This window comes from Oxyura jamaicensis, chromosome 1, assembly GCF_011077185.1.
Source record: "Oxyura jamaicensis isolate SHBP4307 breed ruddy duck chromosome 1, BPBGC_Ojam_1.0, whole genome shotgun sequence".
Taxonomy (NCBI): Eukaryota; Metazoa; Chordata; class Aves; order Anseriformes; family Anatidae; genus Oxyura; species Oxyura jamaicensis.
This window is the reverse complement of record NC_048893.1, coordinates 86680675-86703826: the sequence shown is the minus strand read 5'-3', so window position 1 is coordinate 86703826 and position 23152 is coordinate 86680675.

The window sequence follows — 23152 nt, the reverse complement described above, 5'->3', positions numbered from 1 at the left end:
CCATCAAGGATAATCTTCAATCCGTTTCTGCAGTTTGTCTCATATCTCAGGAAAAGAATTAGGGAAATTAGCTAAAGGAATTCAGTTTAAAGAATGGTCAATATTTGGAAGTGTTTTCCTTAAAATTTGCCCCAAATATATATATTTTTTACATTTAACTCAGAATTTCTCACAGCTTCTTCCTTTATTTTCCAGCTAAGTGAAATGTTGTTTTAAAAAATAATTGATTGTCCTTTAAAGGAAAAAATGGAAGAAAAAAGAGAGGAAACTAAAAAAGTGGTCAAGAAACCCAAATGAAACTTTGCAAGACTTTGCTTTTTCACTCAATAACCTGAAACCATGGAAAACAAAATCTCTATGAAGTTTGGTTCAACTTTTTCTTCATCTCATGATGCATCAAAATGTGGTATGGCGAACAGCTGCTGAGGTGATGAGTTGTATGCCCCAGAGATGGAGACTCTGAGCAAGGGTGTGAGTCCAGCCCAGCTGTCACCTCCACCCCAAGAAATGGGCTCCTGGTGAAGCCCATGGGTGGTGTGAAGCAGTCTTGTAACTCACCCTTGCTGTTAGCAACTTTACCCAACTCTTCCCTCCGAGGGACACCCTGAAATACCAGGTATTTTGCCCTGATTTATTTATGATGAAAACAGAAGGAAAGCATGACTCAGTGCTGAGTTATTTTTGTCACTCCGGGTAAGGCGGTGTTGTTAGCAGTATCCCAAACACCAGAGTTGGCAGTGTGCTGCACTGAGCTGGGCTGCCCAGGACAGAAGAAAATAGGGCTGTTTTCAAGCATTCTTGTGTTTCTGTTGCAAAACTGCCCCTTCACACTGCATTATACCCAGCCTTGACCCTCCTGCCCCACAGAAGGGGCTGTTCTGCCCCAATGTGGGGCAATTACTCCGACGCTTAGGACATGTGGGTTACTCCCGGGGGGCTGCAGAAGGTGCCGGAGCCTTGCAAGCCAGCCTGCCCCGAGGGAGAGACAGGTCTGCGAATTGGGAAGCCTGGGAAAAGCCCTGGGAGAGGGTGCTGTGGTGGGGAGGTGAGCAGCTGGCGGTTTGCAGTTGGCAGTTGGAAGATGGCGGTAGGTGGTCGGCAGTTGGCCGTCGGCAGTTGGCCACGGAACATTCCGGCACTCTCCTGAGGAAGCTGCTGAGAAACCTGGACTGTGCAGCCCCTGCTGGGGTAAGAGCTGGTGCTCTTGTGAAGGTGGGAGAGGTGGCACCTGCTCTGTGTTCTTTGGTTTTTGTTTGTTTGTTTGTGAGGTTGTTGTTGTTTGTTTGTTTGTTTGTTTCAGCTGCCACAGCATGTCTCCCTTCTGCACCCATTCTGATATTCCCCACAGTGGGCTCCATCCTCCTCTCTGCCTCCACCCCACCACTACCCCCCCCTCCCCTTTTTCTTTTGCATGCACACACCACAAATTCCTCCAGAGACTTCCCTGCTCCACCCCAAGCAGCCATGTGGAGTGGGACCTGGGAGCCCCTGAGAGAACTGGGGGCTGCCCACAGCTGGGGTCTCCTTTCCTTTTCCCATCTCGTACAGTGGTGGCAGGCCCAAAACAATGCACAGACTAAGACAAAGGACTCGCCCCTCTAGGTCTGTTTGCTTCCTTATGCTGTGCTCTGACTGCCAGAGTCCCATGAGAGGCAAATTGCCAAGACTAATAAGTTCCATCTCACACTTCACATGAAGGGGTTTGGTGGCTTTTTCCAGAGTCTTAAATTGAATCAGGGATAAGCCAACAAAGAGATTACAGACATATCAAGAGTTTACTTTGTGTGATTGCCACATATTTGATGCCAGATACAGTATCCTGTTTTCCCTCTACACTTCACTTGGAGATCACATCAAATAAAATTCAACTTCTCCATTATGTAAAAATTAAGCAAGCTGCCCTCTGGTTTTGAAGTTGTTTTTATTTAGCAATAAATTAAAAATAAAAAATAAAAAGGCATTATGCTAAGGGAATTTGTTGTGTTTTGAGAAGAGATCATGAAGAGTGTTTTTTTCAGATCATTACTGGGAGATGGTCTGAGAGCCCAAATCATGAGAAACATGACTGGGGAGGGGATGGGGAAGAGAGAAAAACAACTCACTGTGGTCTTTAAAAATATTTTGTTTATTTACTGACAGCTTTTCCTTTGAGCCGTGACCTATTTCCACCTGCTGCACAGCATCTGATGAAGCATATTACTAAAATGAATCCTTTGTCACAGTAGGAAATAAATGCCCTCACTGGCAGAGGTTAGATTTTAGGATGATTTTACATCCTTAGACCTTACAGTCAGCACATATTTGTGTGGATGCTTGGGCTTTTGCAGTAGCTCCCAGTGCTGTCTCTCCTCTTAGGCCTTTTGATGTGCTCCAGCACAAGTGACCTACCCCTTTTGGACTACAGAGACCAGTGTTAGCCTCTGTAGTAAAGTCTCTGCTTGTTACCCAGCACTGGTGAGTCTGTAAAAACCACTTCATCTTTCATCTGTCACAATGAAGCCCGTTGTGTTGAATTGCCAGTATAAAACCAGACTGAGGCTAGTTATGCTGCAAGCATTGGTATATTTGGAAAGTTTAACTGTCCTTAGCTGCACTTGGAAAATAAGAGGACTAAAATGGTCCTGCTGCTGAATGCTCTTGCAACAGACATGCTGGTGAATACAATCAGCTCTGGCAAGTAAGCATGTCTGATTCAGTGTGAAAGAACACCTCTCCAGTGCTTGCATATATGAGCCTGACCTGAAGAAAAATTCCTCCCATCTCATCATCAGTTTACCTGTGAGCATGCGAGTCACAACTGGCATGTCCAGCAGAGCTGCCCATTCTCTCTTATGCTACATACACACTGCTCTGTTTATAGCGTCAGAACGCAGCTTCAGAGGAAGCCAGATAAAACCATTAGAAACCTGCCCTTCAATCAGCCAGTTGTTAAAGAACTAAATCCTCTCTTAAGCTGCTAGTGGAAAAAAGTCATCTGATGCTACAAAATGCAAAACCCGGGCACTTCAAATGATCTTAGTAGATAAGCAGAAGTTGTGAACACTGTGATGTGGAGGGTGAGAGAGGTGCTGATGAAATAGTTTTTCATCTTCAATAGATGTGAAATGTTTTTATGCCTTTTGCCACAGACTACATTTCGCCACACGTTTTGCTCATGAGCTCTGCAAGCATTGCAACTTCATTTGTCCATTTTCTCTGAAAATTACCACAGAGTACTTAGCAGCAGTTTCTGAAGGGCTTATGGTCATAGTCATGGAAATACATCTGTAGATGTATAAATGTTCTCTGTACTTTACAGAATTTAAATAAGGCAGATTCTTGTCCCAGGAATTCCTAGATTAGTTTCCAAATGCCCGCGTTGATTTCCAGCTCTCAGAATTGCAGGCTTTCCACATGCTTTGAACCCAGGGGTTTGCTGGGGCCTCAAGTCTTGCTACAGAGCTCTGACCTTTTCTCTTACTCTCTGTCTGGGTAGGGTTAAGAGGCTGCTGCACTGTGAGCTAGGAAGGAAACAAGTGATTCCCCAACCTGTTAATTCCTAGATTTTTAGGGCTCTGAAAAAGATACAGTGATTGGGATGTGAGTTTGAAAGTTCATCCTTTTCACTTTCTCTGCAACCAGTTGAACCAAATAGGTGGGAGCTGGGCACCCCTATGGGAACCCTGTGTCTGAAAGCAGCTCTCAAGTCCCCTCTCTATAAGAACCAGCAGAGGGGCAGAGGGTAGGGTCACCACACTATGAGGCAGAGGGAATGAGACAGGGGCAATGGAAGAATTGCCCCTGTCACAAAGCTGTCCTCACTGCCTTTGGTAGCTGCACTGTAGGAGTCACTTCTCTGTCAGGATACTGGGTGCTTTTCTGATGATCCCCAAGGCTTGGCTTTGTTGTTACTGGTGAGAAACATATGCAGCCCATGTCTTCGCAGCCCATGTCTTCACATCCCAGACTTTAGAGGTAAAGTTTGTAATTCAGTGGTACTCTGAACTGGCTCTGACCCCACTGTAATAGGAGCAAAACCTAACGGATATAAGCGGATATCAGACCTGTAGGAGAGGAGTGGGATGGAGCTTACAGAGACATGCTAAGGAAAATTTCACTTTCTCTGACCTGTCATTTCTCAGAGGTGCTACATTTTCCCTGATTGTATAATCTGAGTATTTGACCATTCTCTCCAATGATTTATGTTCATCTTACTGAAGATAATTCTGTTCTGTGTGTCCTGATATCACTGGGAGAGGGAGACTTATTACATTGACCTTAAACCCTGTCGGGCTTTGTTTATTCTTATCAACATGGCTGCATGGATTGTTGCTGGGGATCTGTTGATGGCAGGGTCGTGGTTGCAGTGAATTACCCATAGACTGATTGTTGTCACACTAAAGAATTCACTGCAGCAATAGACTCCAGTTAGTCTTTGCCAGCAGAGGTATCTGGACTCAGTACAAATGCTGTCTCGTAACAGCATAGCCCCTTAGCAAGATTTCTCTGTATCAGGCCAGGGATGATGAAGAAGGCCTAATGAGAGAGAGAGCGAGCTTTTTTCCTGATAGGACCTTCATCTTTAGAACTGTCAAGAGAGCATTAGGTTTGCAAGAGAGGAATATTGACATTATCATGCAAACGCTTTTATCCATCTCTAAGCTAAAAAGCTTATTTTCTGGAGTTTAAAATGTCACCCTTGAAACTTGTAGACTTTACTAGCCTGTACAGTGTGGAGCAGAGAACAAGCTCACCAGTGAAAGTTACAGGAACTTGCAGTTTATTAGTTTGTAGCACTTGCAATAACATCATAAATATTTCATTTCACATCACACTTGCAGTTCCCAGCACTGTTAATACAGATGTATTGTCAATCCCCAGCCACCGAGGAAGGAGAGCTTGTCTGGAAACTGGTTCATTCCTTCACTGGAAAGCACATTACTGCCACAGCTCTGTAGTGAGCTGGTTGTAAAGTGTGGGCCCCTGGTTTCCCTTCTAAGCACATGGAGATTATTTTTGTTATTTCTTTCCTAGCAAAAACTCTGGGGTCTCTCATCTGACTTTCTGACAGAACCAGTTCTCAGTGGAACATCTCCATTTCCTTAAATCTGTTGCTGGATAGATGTTGGGATCACTTTTGCTGCCAATTTGCTCAGTAATGCAATGTGAGTAGGACTATAGCAGCAGCTAAACATCACTGAAAATCATGAATATTTTTCCCTTGCAAGGCAATGTCTGCGTATACACATTAGAATCCCAGTGAGATTCCTTAATCCTTTTGTGTTTGTGTATATCTTAACATTTGTAGAAGTGGTCAGTTATGAAATAAGCCAAAAATGAAATGAAATGTTTATCTGAGAGATTATCCTGATTTTAAATACTAAGCTTGTTTTATGTAGCTCACATAATAAAAAGTCAAAAATCCACTGTTAGCGTTGAATCTGAACAAAAAGTGAATCTCAAAAAAAAATATATGATTTTGCTCTTTAAAGGTTTTGATGTGCCAGTGTCATGGTATGTCAGAGGTTGATGGCAAGATCCGTGACAATCCAGCTGCATACATCAAGGCTCATTCTGCAGATTTCCACAGATGTGTGTCCCTGGAGCTGCTCCATCATCATCTCCAACAGCTGACTTGGCGCTCAGAGCCAAGAGTGCAGCAGCAAAGATTTTTCTAAGCCAGCTTGCACTCTGCCTCAGATAGTGGCCCAGAAATTTTAACTTGCATGGTCCAGCCCAGCAACAGCAGTGACACCATGTCTGGTGGTGCTCAGCTGGAGCTGAATTTCCATTGGCAAACTCCATGGAAATGAAGAGCAGAGATGGTGATGATGAGATGAGCTTTACCTAACAGCTGAAGACGTGGTTTTACCTTAACATTATACAAGCCCAGTAATTCCAAAATCTTTGAATAATCCTGAATGCAGATTTTGGAGCCTGCTGAGCCTGCTGTTTCAAGAGTGCCACTGAATGAGCCATTTGGCTTAGCAGCTGTAATGTTGCAGAATTTCCACATTTAATAGGCTACAGCTCTTGTTGAGTACCCAAACTGTACCAAAGACCAAGAGCTTTAATGTAGACATCTCCATTTTTTTTTAAAGTTGCAAGAGTAAATTTGTCAGTGAAACCCTGCAAGGGGGATGTCACAACATCTGCTTTTCTGCATGGAACTTAGATGCGTAAGAGTAACTGCTGTAAAACTTCACTCTCTCTGAAAAAAACATCATCCTATCTATGACACAAGATGAATTAGTCATCTTAAATGCTGCCTTGTGTGTTTAGAAAGTATGCAAAAGCAGGGAGGGACCTATTCCACTGGACACAGCAGGAGTCACAAAGTCTTTGCGTTTAGAGTTCTTAGCATTTCAGTGACATTCTGGTCAAAGCTGCCTTTCTAGGCTTTTTTGCCAGTGCTTCTACTGGATGTCATATTTTGTTTCTTCTGTTTCTTTGCTCTCACTTGCGTATCTTCTTTCCCCCCACTCCAATCCCTATAAAAAAGCATGAATGCCTCTGTGACATAAAAGAGTACCTAATGAAGCTATTATGCATGTGTTAGAGATTTCTGAACTGGTTTTCATTTGTCCGTGCGTTGGGTGGTTGAGGTACTTGTGGTTTGAGATAACTATCAGCTACTGTTTTTTCAATTATTAGACTTCCATAATTTGTTCTTTAATGACTTTTGTGTTTGGTGACTGTGTCCAAAGGACTTAGGACTTTAACCCAGATTTTAGAAGATCCATTAATTTCACTCTTTCTCAAATCCAGATACACAGATTAATGAGGCAAATGCTGATCTTTCAGAAAACCCAGCTTGACTTTTTCTAGCCCTTCCCATATATTACCACTCAGAAATATTCTGTTGAAAGTTAGTTAGACGACAGCTATTTTAGCACTGGTGGCTGCGGCCTATATCCCACGGTGTAATTATGGGGTGGTTAGATGTGTACACTTGCTTACCAGGAAACAGAGCAGTCACCAATCCAGTCACATGTGGAGTGAAAAACTCTTGCAAAAAGAGCAAGAGAAACCTGAGGTGGTACCTCAGACTCTTCATTGGGGCAAAAACATGCCGGTTCACTTTGTTGCTTTGCCACAAATAACCAAGTTTTGAGGGAGATTTTAGTTCTTCTACCAATGTCTTTATGTTCAGGGCAGTGTTTCTAACACAGACTTTGCACTCATCCTGTGTTCTTTGTCCTTTCATCTCCGTCATTGCAACGTTAATATTTTGGTTCTGCGGTTTCCTGCCTGTACTGTAGTATTACACATGGATGCCTCCAGTTTAGCTAACAGCACGTGCTTTTAACTATTATTATTATTACTAATATTATTTCTCTGGGCCTCCAGATAGAATCAGAGCCCTACAGCAACAGGTGTTTTGTACACAAATGCACTGTCTCTCCTCTGAAGTGTTTGCAGTTTGTTTTTTCCAACCTATGACTGTTTTAGTGCAAATTAATCTTGTGTCTGGGACAGAGACCCTCTGAGAATTTCCATATGGAACTAGAAATGATGATGGAACACATCTAGCTTTCCAAGTGCTTATTTTTGTTTGCGTGTTTTTTTGTTTGTTTGTTTTTTTCTAGCAAACTGGATATTTCTTTTTGCAGACATTTATTCTTCTTATTATGAACTAGAACTCTTCACTGTTTATTTACTTTGTAGAGGCTCTGTGTAGAGGCTCACTGATGTTTGCTTTAGTACAGTATCATCCTCATCTGCCTAAGTTTCATTGCATTTCTGTAGATATATTTTGTCAGTGTTGTCTTTAAACTTGTCTGAGGAGAGGACTAAATGGGAGGGAATAAAAGTATTCTATGTATAACATCAGGTACAACATTGGTCTCTGAAACCTAGCACTGGCTTTTATGCACATCGATGATGGTCCATGCAGCCAACAAAGTTCATGTATTTCATTGTCTAATAAACAAGCACCAGCTGCAGTAAAATACTGTGATGAAACACAATGTAGTTTTGCCTTGTGTGAATCAAGTTGAGCTGAAAGCAAATCCTGTGGTTCGTGTGAGCTGAAACACCAGGGAAAACTTGGATCCAGGTGTGAATTTCGTAGCTCATGCTGACCTGTAGAATTTTCGTTACTGGATATTGCTAGTACTTGATTAGAACCTGCTGGTTCAAATGCTGGCAGTGATGCGTTTCCTGCTTTCTGCTAGATGAAATGTGCTTCAATGTAAGGAAACAGGGAGGAAGAAAGGGTAGGAAAAAGTTATTTATTAAATGGCATTGTATTACAATCTCTTGCACTGGAAACTATTTACAAGAAGGCATAGCCTGTGAAGACTAGGCTGGAGAATGTCCATGTTGGATCTCTTCAGACCAGAGTAGACTGTAAAAGTGAATAATAAATAAAGCACAAAGCCAGTTTTACCCAGCAAGCAAGCAAGCAAGCAAGGTCCACTATGAAGCTGGTAATTTAGCACAGAAGGTGCAAGGTACATTGGATTGGCTGAAAAAATAAAAAAGATTCACCTAATTGGGTACAGTGAACCATGAATTCTATCGGTCCTCTGTTTTTCCAGTGAAGGAGGATAGTTTTGTATCTAGTTTTAGAAGAGGAGAATGGCAAATACTTTCCCAAATCAGTTTGGTTCAAAGCATGGACGAATGTAGCTCTATTTCATATTTTCACTGGATGAAGTGTTTGGTTGGTTGGTTGGTTGGTTGGTTGGTTTTTGTACACAAGCATAATTGTTTTGCATGTTTCCAATTGTTATTTATATTGTTCTAGAATTCACTGTTCTTCCTGGAAAAGCATCCCAAAAGTGGTTATGCAGATCGCAGGCAGGTCTTTACAGCTGATGCTTGTAATAATTACAACACATATCCTCAGTACATGGTAATTCATTTGCCCCTTGGAGTCAGCCAAAAAGGCTTCTATTTGCTTTACTGATCTTTGACTCAGACTCTGAACATTGGTTTACAAATGTAACACTAACAAACATTGCTTGAGTTTTGTGAAAACTATCTGAAGGCTTTGTTTATTTATGCTCCTTAACTTACTTTTCTCATAAAAGGAGACACATGGACCCTTAAATCAGGCCAAACCTGAGTTTACCGCTGTTGAACAAAACCTAATAACAGTAACATTGCATTAAAGCAGCTTCATTAAAGGAAGGATTTTTTTAAAAAGCTATAGGGTTAGCAAAGTCAAACCTGCTGTTTTTGATAGGCTCTTTTACATACCATTTTGATTAAAGTGTACAAAAAAGCTCTGTCAATAAGCACTGTCCACTTTGGACTGGCAATACTCACTATTTCCATGCTCTTCTTCATTAGAAGAAATATATCTAACCAGGAGCTGTATTTCTGAACATGTTTTCACATACTTCCTCTGCACAGTACCAGATGAGCCCTCTTAAGACACAGCCACCCAAATTTCTTTTCTGGGACCTTTAATGAGGACAACTCAGAACAGGCACCAATTTGAACAGAATGTTTAATTTAAGACATAATGGGTGAATGATGATATGCTTATTGCTGGCAAGAGCATTAAGCAGGATCTCTAACAGAAAATAGCTGAGGTATGGCAGTGTTTGTGTTCAGGAGCTCCCTCTAGCAATTTTGATGATGCTACCCCTTATGAAAATGGTTCTGTTTCAGTGCCTCTACAGGAACAGATTTAATGACAGGTTTCAGCAGTGATGTAGGAATCAGCTGTTTTCTATTCTAACTTTAAAAGAGGACTTTGTGTGCTATTTTACTTAATGAAAACACAGTGGTTTTATCCATGCACAAGTGAACTGAAAAACAATTGAAAAATATTCAAAAGCCATTCATTTTCTCTTTTATAACGTCACTCTTACAATGGTCTCTTTTAAAACATCAGAAAATAGATACTAAGAGAGACCTAATTCCAATTCAGTGATGCAATTGATGCTTGTGTTCAAATTTAAGCACATGAAGAAACTCCCTAGTTAGGAGGTAAAAATAAGGTTATTTGTTAAATCAGGCTCACGGTTTTGTAATAAAATTTCCTATTATGATTTTATTACTTTCATGAGGTAAAGAATGATTACTGTTACTTTCAGGTATTATAATAACCTAGCAAGGATTGCTAAAATTCTTTTTGAAAGGAGTTAACCTGGTTTATATTCTTCTGCATTTTTCATGTAGTGATTTATTTATTTTTAATAGCTCTATTGATCTTTATCTTCCTGTTAATATGTATTAATGAAATTCTGCTATAACTTTATGGATTGTCATGTGGATTGTTATGGGGTTTGTATTACAGGCAGTTGAGCAATGCAGCAATGTTTCTAAGTGCACAGCAAAGGGTTATACCCATTTATATTCCTTCCTCGAGAATAATACTTTTTTTGTAGTTGGTGGTTTTAACAGAACCTATCATGTGTAGATGAAGTATGGGGCTGTCACCCCCAATGAAACTGAGTCCTATAGCAGTACCCAGGCATATGGGTTTTATTCACTTAGTTAAACAGTTTCTGTAGAGTATAAAACCCGAATTGGACAAAACGAAATACTAAAAAGAGAAGCATATAGGTCTGTGAAGTGTTGGAATGATGTTTCGGCTGCCTTGAGCTGAACAAAGTTCCTAACAGATGAAAAACATTTTTGTTCACTTGAGATAAGTGCAAGGCAGCCAAATGATTACATTCAAACTTTCCAATCCTTGCAAAGATTTGCTTCTGAGTCAAAGCCAAACATCAATAACTGCTGCCCAGAAGGGATATTGTTGTTTGGAAAGAGAGAGACGGCTATAACTGATTGCAAAGCTGAGCCTGGAAATTCCATCTCAGTCTCATCTTCAGCATTGTGCTTTTCCAGTGCTCGCATGAGCTCTACCGCTGCTGAAGCAGCAATCCAGGAGCAGCAGATCTATCTTTATGAGGTAATAAGCTACACCAACAAAAAAATGTGTCGAATCCATACATCAAGAAAGATGTTGCCTAGTGAACAGGTAGTCTGGAGAATAGAAAGTAGTCATCAGTGTTCCTTCAAAAAAAATATATATATATACATATATATATACATATATATATATATATATATATATACATATACAGGAAAAAAGTCTGCAACTAATCTTTTATGGTTTGAAACACTGAGTGGCCAAACAAGATGTTCTGCCAGAATTAAATTCAGGTTAGGTTTATCAAATGACCATGAATAGTTGACTATTAACAGGAAATTTGGGCCTTCAAATATTGGCCTAGAGCAATTTATTTTTGTGTGTTATGTTGTTAATGAGATTTCAGCTGTTCTTTTACAAACAGTTTCTCTTGGACTCAGAAATAAATGTTCCAAAGAGCTGTCATAAATTTAAAAGAAACAGGTAGAATCTCTGCAGAAACAAGTCAGTATAGGAAATACTGAGATATTGATTCCAGGATACAAGATATTGATTCCAGGATACTTGTGGAAAATCAAAAAATGACAAACATGCAATACTCAACCTTACTTCAAGGCACTGAAATGTCTTTATCTGATCCAGGAAGGATTTATTCATGTATTTACCCATGACTTAATCTTCCCCATCAAGACTTTCATCAAGACTGTAGTATACTCTCCCTTTTTGAGCATCCTGCCATTTTTAATAGGAGAAGGAATTAACATTAGAAAACAGACCCAAAGAAACCACTCCCACCCTTAAAACAGTGCTTTTTCTGTGGTGTTTCTAGTATGTATACAGATTTCACTAACCACCAACCAAAATGTTCCTTTTTTAAAAGGAGAACGACTGACTCTTGTAAAGGATTAAGAAGCTTCTGGGCATCTGGTGTCTCTCCTTGCTGCCAACTCCAGTTAAGTACAGTTGCAGGCTCTCCACTGCGGGTATGGGGATAAAAAGCAGATGTCTTTCAAATCCTATGTGAAGTTTCTGTAACTGAAATTTGAAAGAAAACACCTTTGACTTGTGCACCAGACAAGTCTAAACTAAAACCACGGGGAGAGAGTGAATATGATCCTCCTAGTGTCATTTTTAGAGACTCTCTTCTGTCCATAACTGCTCTTTAAATGTAAATAAACACTGTTCCCTTAATATGTGAATTTTTGCCCCGAGAACACTATTAGAGATTGCACAAATATTACCTCAGTGTATATTCAGACATTATTAAAACAAATTACTCTATTGCAGTACAGCTAAGGCCCATTCATTCATTCATAATGGTGGAGGACTGTGCAATGTCCCTGAGGTATGCCAGAAAGAACTGCTCTGTTGTGAGTGTACACACTGAGTTATTTAAAATTGATTTATTTTGTTAATATCGTATAATGGCTCCCAGGAGGAGACAAAAACAAACAGATCAGAGCTGATTATGCCTCCAGGTTATTCCCTGAAACAAGGCAGTAACTCTTAGGTCTAGAACTCGCAGCCACAGAAAGATACTGCTTTGTGCTTTGTGTGCTTTTTTTTCCCTGCGTCCCTTTGAACCTCACACTATTCATGTGCCTCAGGTCTTAAACCACCACAGGCCTGCATTGTACAGCTTGGCCCACGTTCTCCAGGTTGCCTGAACTGTATCTGGCAGAAGTCCAAAGAGGTCTTATACACACAGCTATAGATGGTTTGAAACCACTCATATGACTCCGTGGTCCTTGGCCTCTGCTAGTCTTGGGCCACCCATTGGCACAAGGTACAACTGTCAAAAGAAAAAAAATCTCGAGTAGCGGGGGAATCCTAGTGCACAGATACAACCAGTTCTTTTCCTCTTTTCTATTCTGTATGTCAAATACACAAAGGGCACAACCTAGAATGCAAAGGTCTGTATTAGCTTTGGCTCAGCAGGAAGCTGCCTGGCCTGAAAGATTATAGATTGGCAAAAGCGAAGCAATTCCCTGCCTAAAAGGGAATCATGAGATTTTACTTGTATTCTTAGACCCTCGAGGCTTCGGTGGATAACAAGACTTTATTTAAATCCCTTGGCTACAACTTAGGGATCTATCCAATGAAACAGTTATATTACTTCCAAATAAGATGAGGCCAGAACGAGGACACATTTCTGATTTCTTAATGCCTAGTTTAAGTGTTGTTACTTTGATGATATCTTTGGACTTCAGATATAGGCCTGATTCAAACCTATAACGGCTGAATTTTCACGACATTTACAGTTGTCTATACATCTATTTGGTCCTTATGTGTATTAGACTTTGTAAAGCTGACATGGCTTTGACCTTGGAATGTACTTACACTTGCGGCTCACATTGAGTATTTCTCTGCAAAGCAGATAAAAAGTGTTTGTTTGTTTGAACAGTTTTAGTAATACTGGGGTTTGTCATTTTATTGCAGAGAGAAAGAATGAAACATTCACGAGTGCTGCATACCATCAGAACATCCTCTAGAAAAGGAGTAAGCTCTAGAAGTGACTGGACTCTCTACAGTAAGTGTATACCTTGTACTGTTATCTGTTTAATCCATGGCCTCCAGTGTAAGTAGAATGCACCAGATTATCACTCCAGTTATTACCAACAATGAAGTTAGATCTGGGAACTGATCTGCCCTCAGTTTCCAGCTTCCAGTAAATGAAGGATGAATGTCACGACATACCTCTCATTAGACTATAGAATGCATAAACTTTCCATATTTGTGAGTTTTCAGCAACCTTCTGTGACAGTCCCACTTCTCTTCCATGAGCAGCCACTAGTATCTCCTCTTGATTCAGGAGAATCCTCCAGTGAAAGAATCAGGTTTTCAAACTGATAACTGTTAACTTTTAATGCTGCATTATAAAGGGGGGCAAAATACTTTGTATGAAATCTAGACTCCAAGCTTAAGGTTAACTCCTTTTGAACTGAGAGAAGTACATTTCAAATAATTTATTTTAAGTCTACTTCTGCTTTGGGAATGGGAAGTGATAAACCATCACAGGAACCTGACTAACAGCTGAAGATAGGGAGTAGAAATGTCCTGAGGCTTATTCAGAGAAGGCCCAGCCAGCATCTGCACTGTTAAAAAAAAAAAAAAAAAAAAAAAAAGAGCTGTTGGGAACCTCTGAATAGTCTGAGGTCTGCCCAGCCCTAGTTAGAGCCTTACAGTTTGTTTTAATTATGATCTTCCTTGCAGTAGTGCAGCAGCCCTGATGCACTCATGCTATTGCAATCCCCCAGTGCAGATGTGTCACACTGTGCTGACAAGGTCTTCATTATTTTGGCCCTGTGTATTACAAATTGTTTTTACTGATTGGTATAATCCCCTCTGTGTTATTTAAATTGCAAGTTCCTTTTGAGGTGCAGGAAAGGAATGAGGTAAGAAAGGTTGAAAGTATACATCTGTGATGAAAACCTCAAGGTATTTTCTTCCACATCATCTATTTTGACTATTCAAGTTGTAAACTCTACAACGAAGAGGCTTTTATCTCTGGTTTTCAGCAGGATCTCTAAATTTGCCAGTGATACTATTAAATAATATTAATGTTATATCTATACATTTGTAGATTCATACACTATATATGCAGCACAAATATATTTTGTAAATACCAAGTTAGGATTCTGCTTTTGTATTCACAGTTTTTCATCAAAGCAATCCTTTGGTAAATTTAAAAGCATATGGAAATTCCAATAAAAGACAAAGCCTGGAAAAATAACAGAGCAGGGATAGGGACAGAAAGGATGGGCAAATAATGAAGTTTATACGTGGGGTATGGGTCAGATTTCAAAAGCAAATGGAATAAAATTAAGCAAAACAGCATGTATTCCAAATTGGAATCAGCTATAACATTACAAGAAATCTGTGTACCTCTTATTGTAAATATTTATACTTTTTAATTTCCTTAGTAAAATGCCAGATATGAATCCCAAAAGAACATTATTTACTTGTTTTAGTTTTTAGCTAATCTGCACTTAAAATTTCATGTGAGATTAAAATCTTACATTACTGAGACATTGGATTTTTTGTATTGTGGATGAAGCAGGAATACAATTCATACATGCATTACAGCATCATCTGTTAACACATAGCAGACTATAGTGACTAGAATTTGACTTCATAGAGCATTGATATCTGAATATGATGCCATAAAAAGAACCATAAACCTCCTTGGACCAGATGGCCTCCAGAGATCCCTTCCAACCTCAGTCTCTATGTGATTCTGTGAATTTGTGTTTGAAAGGGAGAACTTCTTGCACCTGAAAATCCAGGGGGTATCAGTGCAGGGATTATGCTATTCAAGTTTACATATAACTTCCTGCTCTGTCTCACTACTTGCAGTTACTTGGTTTCTGACAAAATGCAGCCTATTGATCAGTCTTGCTCAAGCTGAATTCTGTCCTTCCAGTCTAAGTCCAAGTTATTCTGTATCAGGTTAATTCCCACCTTGTTTTTCATGTCTTAAATTCCATCTGCCGCCTATCTTCTCCTCTCCACAGTAAGAATATGAGTCTTATATACCTTCAACTTATCTACCTTGATGTCTGCAAAATAAAAGTCCTCATAAGAACTGGTTGATGCTTTTATAGTGTCTGACATACAGTTGTTTAGATTGTTATTGTTGCTTTGAGCTACTAAGTGGAATATGTGCTATTAATTTAAGATTTTAGCATATGTTTCTACAGGATGTTGCAACGGAAACAGAAACTATCAGTGATCAGCTTGCAGAGTTAGTAATTTAGAGTGAGCTTTCTCAATACATTCATGCATCTCACACCCTCGTTTGTTTTTGAAAATCTTAACTCTGATCCAGGAAGGAGTAACTGGGCATTAAAGCATTGAACATGCTGCCAGCATTTCATGTGCTTTCAAACATCACTGTTGATATCATTCCCTGCCATGTCTGGTGTGTCTGTTTAAATTGTAAGTTTCGTAGGTCATGGACAGTCTACAACTCCCTGTTTGTATAATGATTACTATATCTTTGTCAATTTTGATTAGTCCCTAGACATTGCTATAATAAACATGGGTAATAACAAAGCAGTAATCTTCAATCACCTCAAATTTGAGCCAGCAGCATAAAGGCAAAGCCTCATTATCCCTTGAGCCATTCATTCAGCCTTTTGAAAGCAAACTCTTAAACAGCGCAAGTACTTTTTCTGTCCCTCTCTCCCCAGAAATCCCCACCCCTTTTTCTTTATGTAATTAAAAGGCAGGTAAGAGAGAATAGCCTCAAAAGCTTTTGGGAAAAAAATCTGTCTTCTGAGCCCCTCCATGTCCTGATGACAGCACTAAAACAGAGGGGGGGGGGGGGGGGGGGGGATTTCATAGTTTGGCAAAACAGTTTTGATCAAAATAACTGCAATTTGCAGGGATTAGATCTGGTCTACTGTCTTGCAGAGGTAAGAATTGGACAGTGGCTCTTTATGATTTCATAGCCCTGTGGGTAGGATGCCAAAGTAAGCATGTTTTGGATGAAAGTCTGAAAAAAGGGGAAAAAAAAGCTGGCATCAACAGATGCTTTCGTGTCCACCTCCTGCCCTAATAGTTTTCTTTTAATCTTTAGCCAGGGCATGAGAAATACAATCCTCCTGCATTAAAAGCAATTAAGCAGTCATATGTTGGACTGTATGTGACTTGAGATTTGCTCCCTTTACGGGATGAATAAGGTTAATGGAATCTGGTTAGAAGCTGACAAGACACCATGGAAATTTTTACAAACTTTCTCTCCTCTCCCCCCAAATGCTCCTTCTAGAGATTTTATTCTTACTTTTGATGACGTGAGGAGTAAAGCAAGGAGGGATATAATATCTACCTGAAATAATTTTTAAGAGTTCTTTTGAGATATCCCAGTGTATTTTAGTTCTTTAGAGCTAGTGTCTTGGAATGTCTTTCACTTTCATGAAGTCATCTAAGTGATTTTTTGTGTCCTGATCTATGGTTATGATTATGGCTATAAAGAGTAGAAATAATGTTTACTTTCAGCTGGAGCAGTAGAGCTTGAAATGGTAAATGAAAACAGATGACGCTCAACCAAGTCCCAGTGCTATACATTGTTTTTGCATTTATTTTTTATTTTTAAAAGCCACTCTCCCGCCCCTGCATACACGTGGCAGTGTTAGTAGATTTTCAGCCTTGGAAGTGTTAGCAGCTGAGTCTTGTGTAACCTTTCCACTTCAGGGCATGAGCTCATCAGCTTGTGCAGCTAAAGCACAGCTGAGCACTGTGAGGAGACCACAGGAAAACAAACAAGCAAACAACAACAACAACAACAAAAAGTGTCCTATGGAAAGTATTACTTAATAAATGGACAAAAGACAGTGATTTGCTGCAAGGTTGCCTCTGAAATCAGATGCCAGATGGCATAAAAGTGTTGACCCTTAAAAACTCAATATTATTCTCTGTGAAGATATACACACTTCTATGACATGTTGGAAATATAGGGGGTAGGGGTGAAGAGCAGGTTCCCCATCTAAACCCAGTTTGGCAGTTTCAATTTGATATTGCAGTTTTCACTTTCTATTCTAAAACTCTTAAATGGATTAACAGTTTTTGTAGTTAGCTCTGTTCAAGCTTGGAGGTAGATGCACTTTGATGACAGAAGTCAGCTTAGTTTCTACACAGTATCTACCATAACTAGAAGACCATGCACTTCACAAAGTAGGTCAGTGTCATCACCCTCTTTTACCTACGGGAGAAGTGGGACTTCTAGAGGAGAAGAAACTTACCAATGGTTACTAAAGGTATTGTCAGCTTTATTTAAAGCAGATTTGACGGTCTGTTATATATATATATTTCTTTACTATTCCAGCTATTCTTTCCTGATTTTTGAATGGACACAATGTTGTTCTGGGTGATTGTGGGTGAATCACTAAATTCCACTTCCCTTCATTTTATTATTTGAAATATTGATGATAATTCAGAGGGGATTAATGTAGTTAAATGTGTAAGTAATGGTGAAGTACTGTAAGATCTCTGGCCAGGAGGTACAGGCAAAACAATATTAGTCTCCTCCAGTGTTCTGACTGCTTTTTAAATACTAAGTCCAGAGAGCCAGGAGTGTCTACTTCAACCTCATTGGGTCAATGAGGTGCAGAGAGCCTTTTTAAAAAAACCTCTGTTTCTTATTACTTCCTGTGCTGCTCTGCTGTGGCACTGACAGCTCAGCTCCTACATTTGCAGCATCCTCTAGATTTGGATATCCCCTACATCAGGTTTAGTTTGTTAGCAGATCTGTAATGTGCTGAGTTGCTCTTCTACAATGTGGGTCCTGGAGTAGGAAGGGGGCTGCTGCACTGTACTGCAGTCAGTGGCAAACACTCCTAAAAAGCATATTCCTACAGTTATTCATCTATAAGGCACCATCATATAAGCTCTTTTAAGGTTCCTACTGCAGATCTATGCTCTTTGTCCTACCAATAACAGGACTAGCTAGGCTAGATAACCCTGTTTTTTGTTGGGATGTTACACACCCCTACTTTCCTTTCCTGAAACAGCATGCCAAGGAGCATGATGGGTCATACAAGCCCAGACCCAGTCATCTGTTTTGTGTTTCAATATACAGCTTTTCACATCATACAGCTTAGGTGCACATCTTCAGCCCCTTGCAATGTATCTGTAACATGACTTGATATAAGAACCTGTTAAGATTTTCATCAGCATTTCAGTATTAAGAGGTCTGAGTGCTTGCAGAAAAGTAGAAAGAAAGAAACTAATCAGAGATGTGTGGTTTGAATTGAGGACTGGGGGTGGTTACTTGGGAGAAATGTGAAGTGGATTAAAGTGTGTGACTGTGATAGGATGAAAACTTTTAAAACGTATTTGGTCCGTGGTTCTCTCTGTGACAGAGCCATAAAGATACAGGGGAAAGGGCAAAGCGTTGGTGAAACAAATTTTCCTACTGGGTATACATGCTTATATTTGCCTGTGATCAGAAATTCTTGGCCATGTTTTGTAGGGTTTTCTCAAGAAAGAAAGACCATGGGGGGAATGCCTACATCCTACAATTAAAAAGCAGGGCAAGCATTAATTCCCCTTGGTTTATGAGCACCTCTCCAGTTTAATCCTTCATGGTAGTAGAAAGTGTGGCCACTGCATACTTTCTCCATTGTGTTTTCCATCGGGTTTTGATGACACCACGGGGCTGATATGCAATGGTCTCTTACTCATTTTACTCCTCCCCCTAAATTGAAAGCTGTGGGCCCCAGCTTGTAGATGGATTTTGATTTCTATAATAAAAAGGAGAAGGAGCCTTCCCACTAAGAAGGTGGAGTGCTGAAAGAGGAGAGGAACCCCTGCCCTTAACTGCACTCCTTTGATTTCTCGTTAATTCCTCCACCCTCTTCACAATTTGCCCTTTACTCCTCCAGCCCTAGATATCTTCCTGGCTTTTCCTTGTTCTCTTCTCTATTCCCACAGAACCTACTTGAATTAATGTATATCATAGAGATATCACGAGCCATTTCTGAATGGGCTTGTTGGTGAATACTGTGTTATTTTTGTTAATTTTCCTTAGAATTGCCTTATATGCCACTATTGCTCAGTGGTGTAACGCACAGAAAGATGCATTTTTTTTAATGTGAGAATTCCCTGTCACAAATGAAACTCTACATGTAAGAAAAAGAATCACTAGAATCCCAAATCCTACAAGGGAGTATGCAGAGAACTAATACTTCTCCTATGGCAGTATTTTTCATAGGATGATGTGAAGCTGTCATCTAGTGGTCATAATAGATCTTACCTTACATTCCTAAATAGCCGTTTTCATTGGGATATAGCTGCAATGTTCCTTGTTGCCAGGATATATCGCCTGAAAATACTAAGCTAAAATAAAATCTGAGAGGCTTTGAGGTGAAGGGAAAAACCCTAGAATGTTTGATCAGGAAGAAACAAATGCATAACTTTGTGCAGCAAGACTGTGAACTCCCTCTTTCCTTTCTCTCCCACAATTGACCACAGTGACATATGAGTTTCTGCCTTCCTGAACAGTTGTGGGAGGCTGAAGATCAAGATAACTGAAGCTAAAGTAGGGCATCAAAAGAACTTCTCTTGTTAGATACCCTACTACAGTCATTTTGCATATCAGCCTCAATTTCAAATTTCCTCTTAAATATAGCAATACTTCATCCTAATTCATCTTAGAAAGTCATTTTATTACAGCATCAGGGCAATGCCTGGGTTTTCAGTTGGATAAACACAGCCTGTAAGGGAGAAGAGCCTTCAGCCTAGAGGTTTAGGTCTTCTGCTGTGCATTGACTTCAGTAAGATGCAGTAAACCTGCAAGGTTTTACTGAGAAACGACATGTACCTTGAGTGGGCACAGCCTCAAGCTCCTCAAGAGAATTTGGGGTGCAGCCCTCTATTTAAAAGCTTCTATGCAGCAAGTGTATTGATACTGCCAGAAGGAAGCTGACTATATGCATCTCCTCACAATGGTCTTGTTAGTATATTAATGTTTTACAGATGAGTGGTTGGTAAAGCTAATACTAACACCTTGACAATAATGACTGAAGTTAGTAGATTAAATGTGAGAAAAGTGGAACTGGTACACATTGTGATAAGAATATTCTCTTACAAAGATGAGAACTATTAGAGCAATGCAGTGTTCTGAGTTTGATAATTCAGAATGTAATATTGCTGTGTAGCATTAGCATCTGCAGGCAAGAGCTGTGTAATGATCCTACTTCCAAGTGGAATTTGTGGTAGACAGAAGCAGATGTGAATTCTCATTTTTTTGTATGGGGAGATTCATGTGTACTGGCCAGTGAGAAAGCTTGTATGTAAACAAGATTTGTTCTGGAGCACATAACATAAGTCATAATACTCAGCAAACAGACTTCCCATCTAACTCAGTTTACAGATACTGTGTATTATTTGTATGTTCACTATGTTGGAGCCCTAGTTTTGGATTAGGATCCCTTTATACAAGATGCTTGCAAATTCAGAACCTAAAGATAGCATTTGCCTTGTAATGCTTACAGTTTTACATATATATCAAGGGTCATTGCTGACAGAGGCAGATTATGGGGACTGTAAGGAAATGAAAAGACAGTTTGATCTTGAGCAGTAATTCCAGTATGCCCACACCCTAAACAATGTCATTTTGTCTTGAACACCTGTCATTTCAAAAGTTAAGCAAAGACATTATTTAGGGCATGAAGAAAAGTAATGAGGCATCTTTCCAGATGTTTATGCAGTTTCCTAACCAAGGAGTGTTCCATCTGAGGTAAATGAGAAAAGGCACACCTGTAATTGTTTTTAAATTTAACACGTGGTCATAGATATATGTCACTGTTAGTCTGTCAGAAAGAGATGATTTCTCAGTAGTGAATGCCAGAGAGAGCAGATTAAGCTATGGAAGCCTTTCTGACATATTCACTAGTGAAATACAGTCAGTAGTGAAAATACTTTGCTCAGTATTTTCTGTGAATTGGTTTTGGTCTGACTGAGTAGCTTCTTTCTGTAAAAATTTATTTTTGGAGTTTTCTTTCTAGTTATGACTAAATGCATTGCATACTTCTCTTCCCCTATGAGCTGAACATGAATCAGTTCTTACACTGCTTTAAAAAAAATTCAGATTTTTTAATTTCTTTCAAAAAATGTTCTCTGAAACTTGCTTCTTTGGCATCCCCTTGCCAATATACTTATTCTCTAGATTTGTGTAAGGAAACATACTTATTCTCTAGATACGTATAAGGAACTGCCTCCTACAACTGGAGGTAGGTGGCTATGTCAATGCTCATGTTAAAGTAATCCATCTCTATTGTCAAAACTTAAATTTCTGTTGCCAAGAGGATGAAAATAAAAGATGCTGAAGTCTTTTTGATTAGTAACTAAAAGTAAACTGAGCAGAACTATAGAACAATCACACATTGAACCAGGAAGTCTACAAAGGTCATCAGGATTTGAAACTAGAATGTGAGTAGTAAACCATAAATATGAACAGGTGATACTGTCAGGAAAATGTAGTTGTAAGTCCCAAAACCTGGTGGGATGCTGAACAGTTAGGAAAGCTGTGTGAAACAGGTATGTGATGATTTAAGGACTCTTCTGCTAAAAGCTGCATTTCAGTGAAATCTTACATGTTGCTGTAATAGGCAGTGAAGGGCTTGACTCTATTCCCATGAAATAATTTCTGGTTAGAGAGGCCCAAGAACTGGTGTATGCACAGAAGCTTTGCTCAGTCTCAGGATTTGTAGTGCATCCATTCTTTAGTACTACCAGTGCCATCTTAAAGAACAGGCCCTTGGTCTGCTGGACTTCATGAGGAGCTCTGCTGCACTTCAGTGAGCAGCACAGGATCTGCTGACTTGCTGTGCATGCATGCTCAGTGGTCAGGGTTCTATATATTCATAAGATAACCATGATTATTAGCTGCCTGATTAGAGCAAGACTGGCAGACAAAAACAGTCAAGAGACTGGAGTGTACATGTGAAGATAAAATACAGCAGTGACGGTGAGAGATGAATTTAAGCAAAAGTAAATGTTGCAGCTAGAGATTAAATCAGAGATGGATCAAATGTGCCCAAGTCAAAACACCTGTTCATTGGAGCAGCTGAAAAGCTGGTGACTTTCTTTCTATTACTCTGCAACATGCTGGGGAGTTTAGAGGGCAGGCTTACCTGACCACTAACAGACAGCCAACACAGCACTTTCACATGGAGGATGACCACAGCACACTAGTAGCACATTAAAAAGAGAAGTAGCAAGTACCTTGATAGAGAAAGAGGAGTGCAGGAAGGGAGCTTTTGCTCTAAACCGCCTATGCTACTAGGAAGAAAGAGCATTTGTGTATGTGTGTGAACTTGAGACACTTAACTTGCATTTACCATAGTCACAAACTATGGGCAAAAGCCTATTTTCTGCCAACTTACTGCAGAGGATCTGGCTACATCCTACACTTTGCTAATCAGTTAGCTACAGAAACTGTGGCCTTCCTGCCTACATGAAATTGCAGAATTAGTTGCTGTGCTGGCTGATTGAGCCTTCTAGCCGCTTGGTTGCATTGGGCTTCAGGTTAGGAGACATGCATGCCATCAGCAACAGCCTACATGACTCATTCCTCAAAGTGCACAGTGGCAGGCCTGACTGTGGAACAAAGTAGGACAAAAAAATAATCAATCAGTTAGCAACTTAGCAAAATCTAGTTCTGAATCAAACATGTTTAGTCCAGTGTAATGGACCTGTAAAGGAACTCAAAACCCTGCAGCTAGGCAGCAGGTTAGCAGGTACTGTACTCCTATAAATTTAATATATTCCATATGTACCTATGTAGCTGATTTATATTCAGTACCCTAAATATGTTTTTGAGCTTAGATCCCTTCC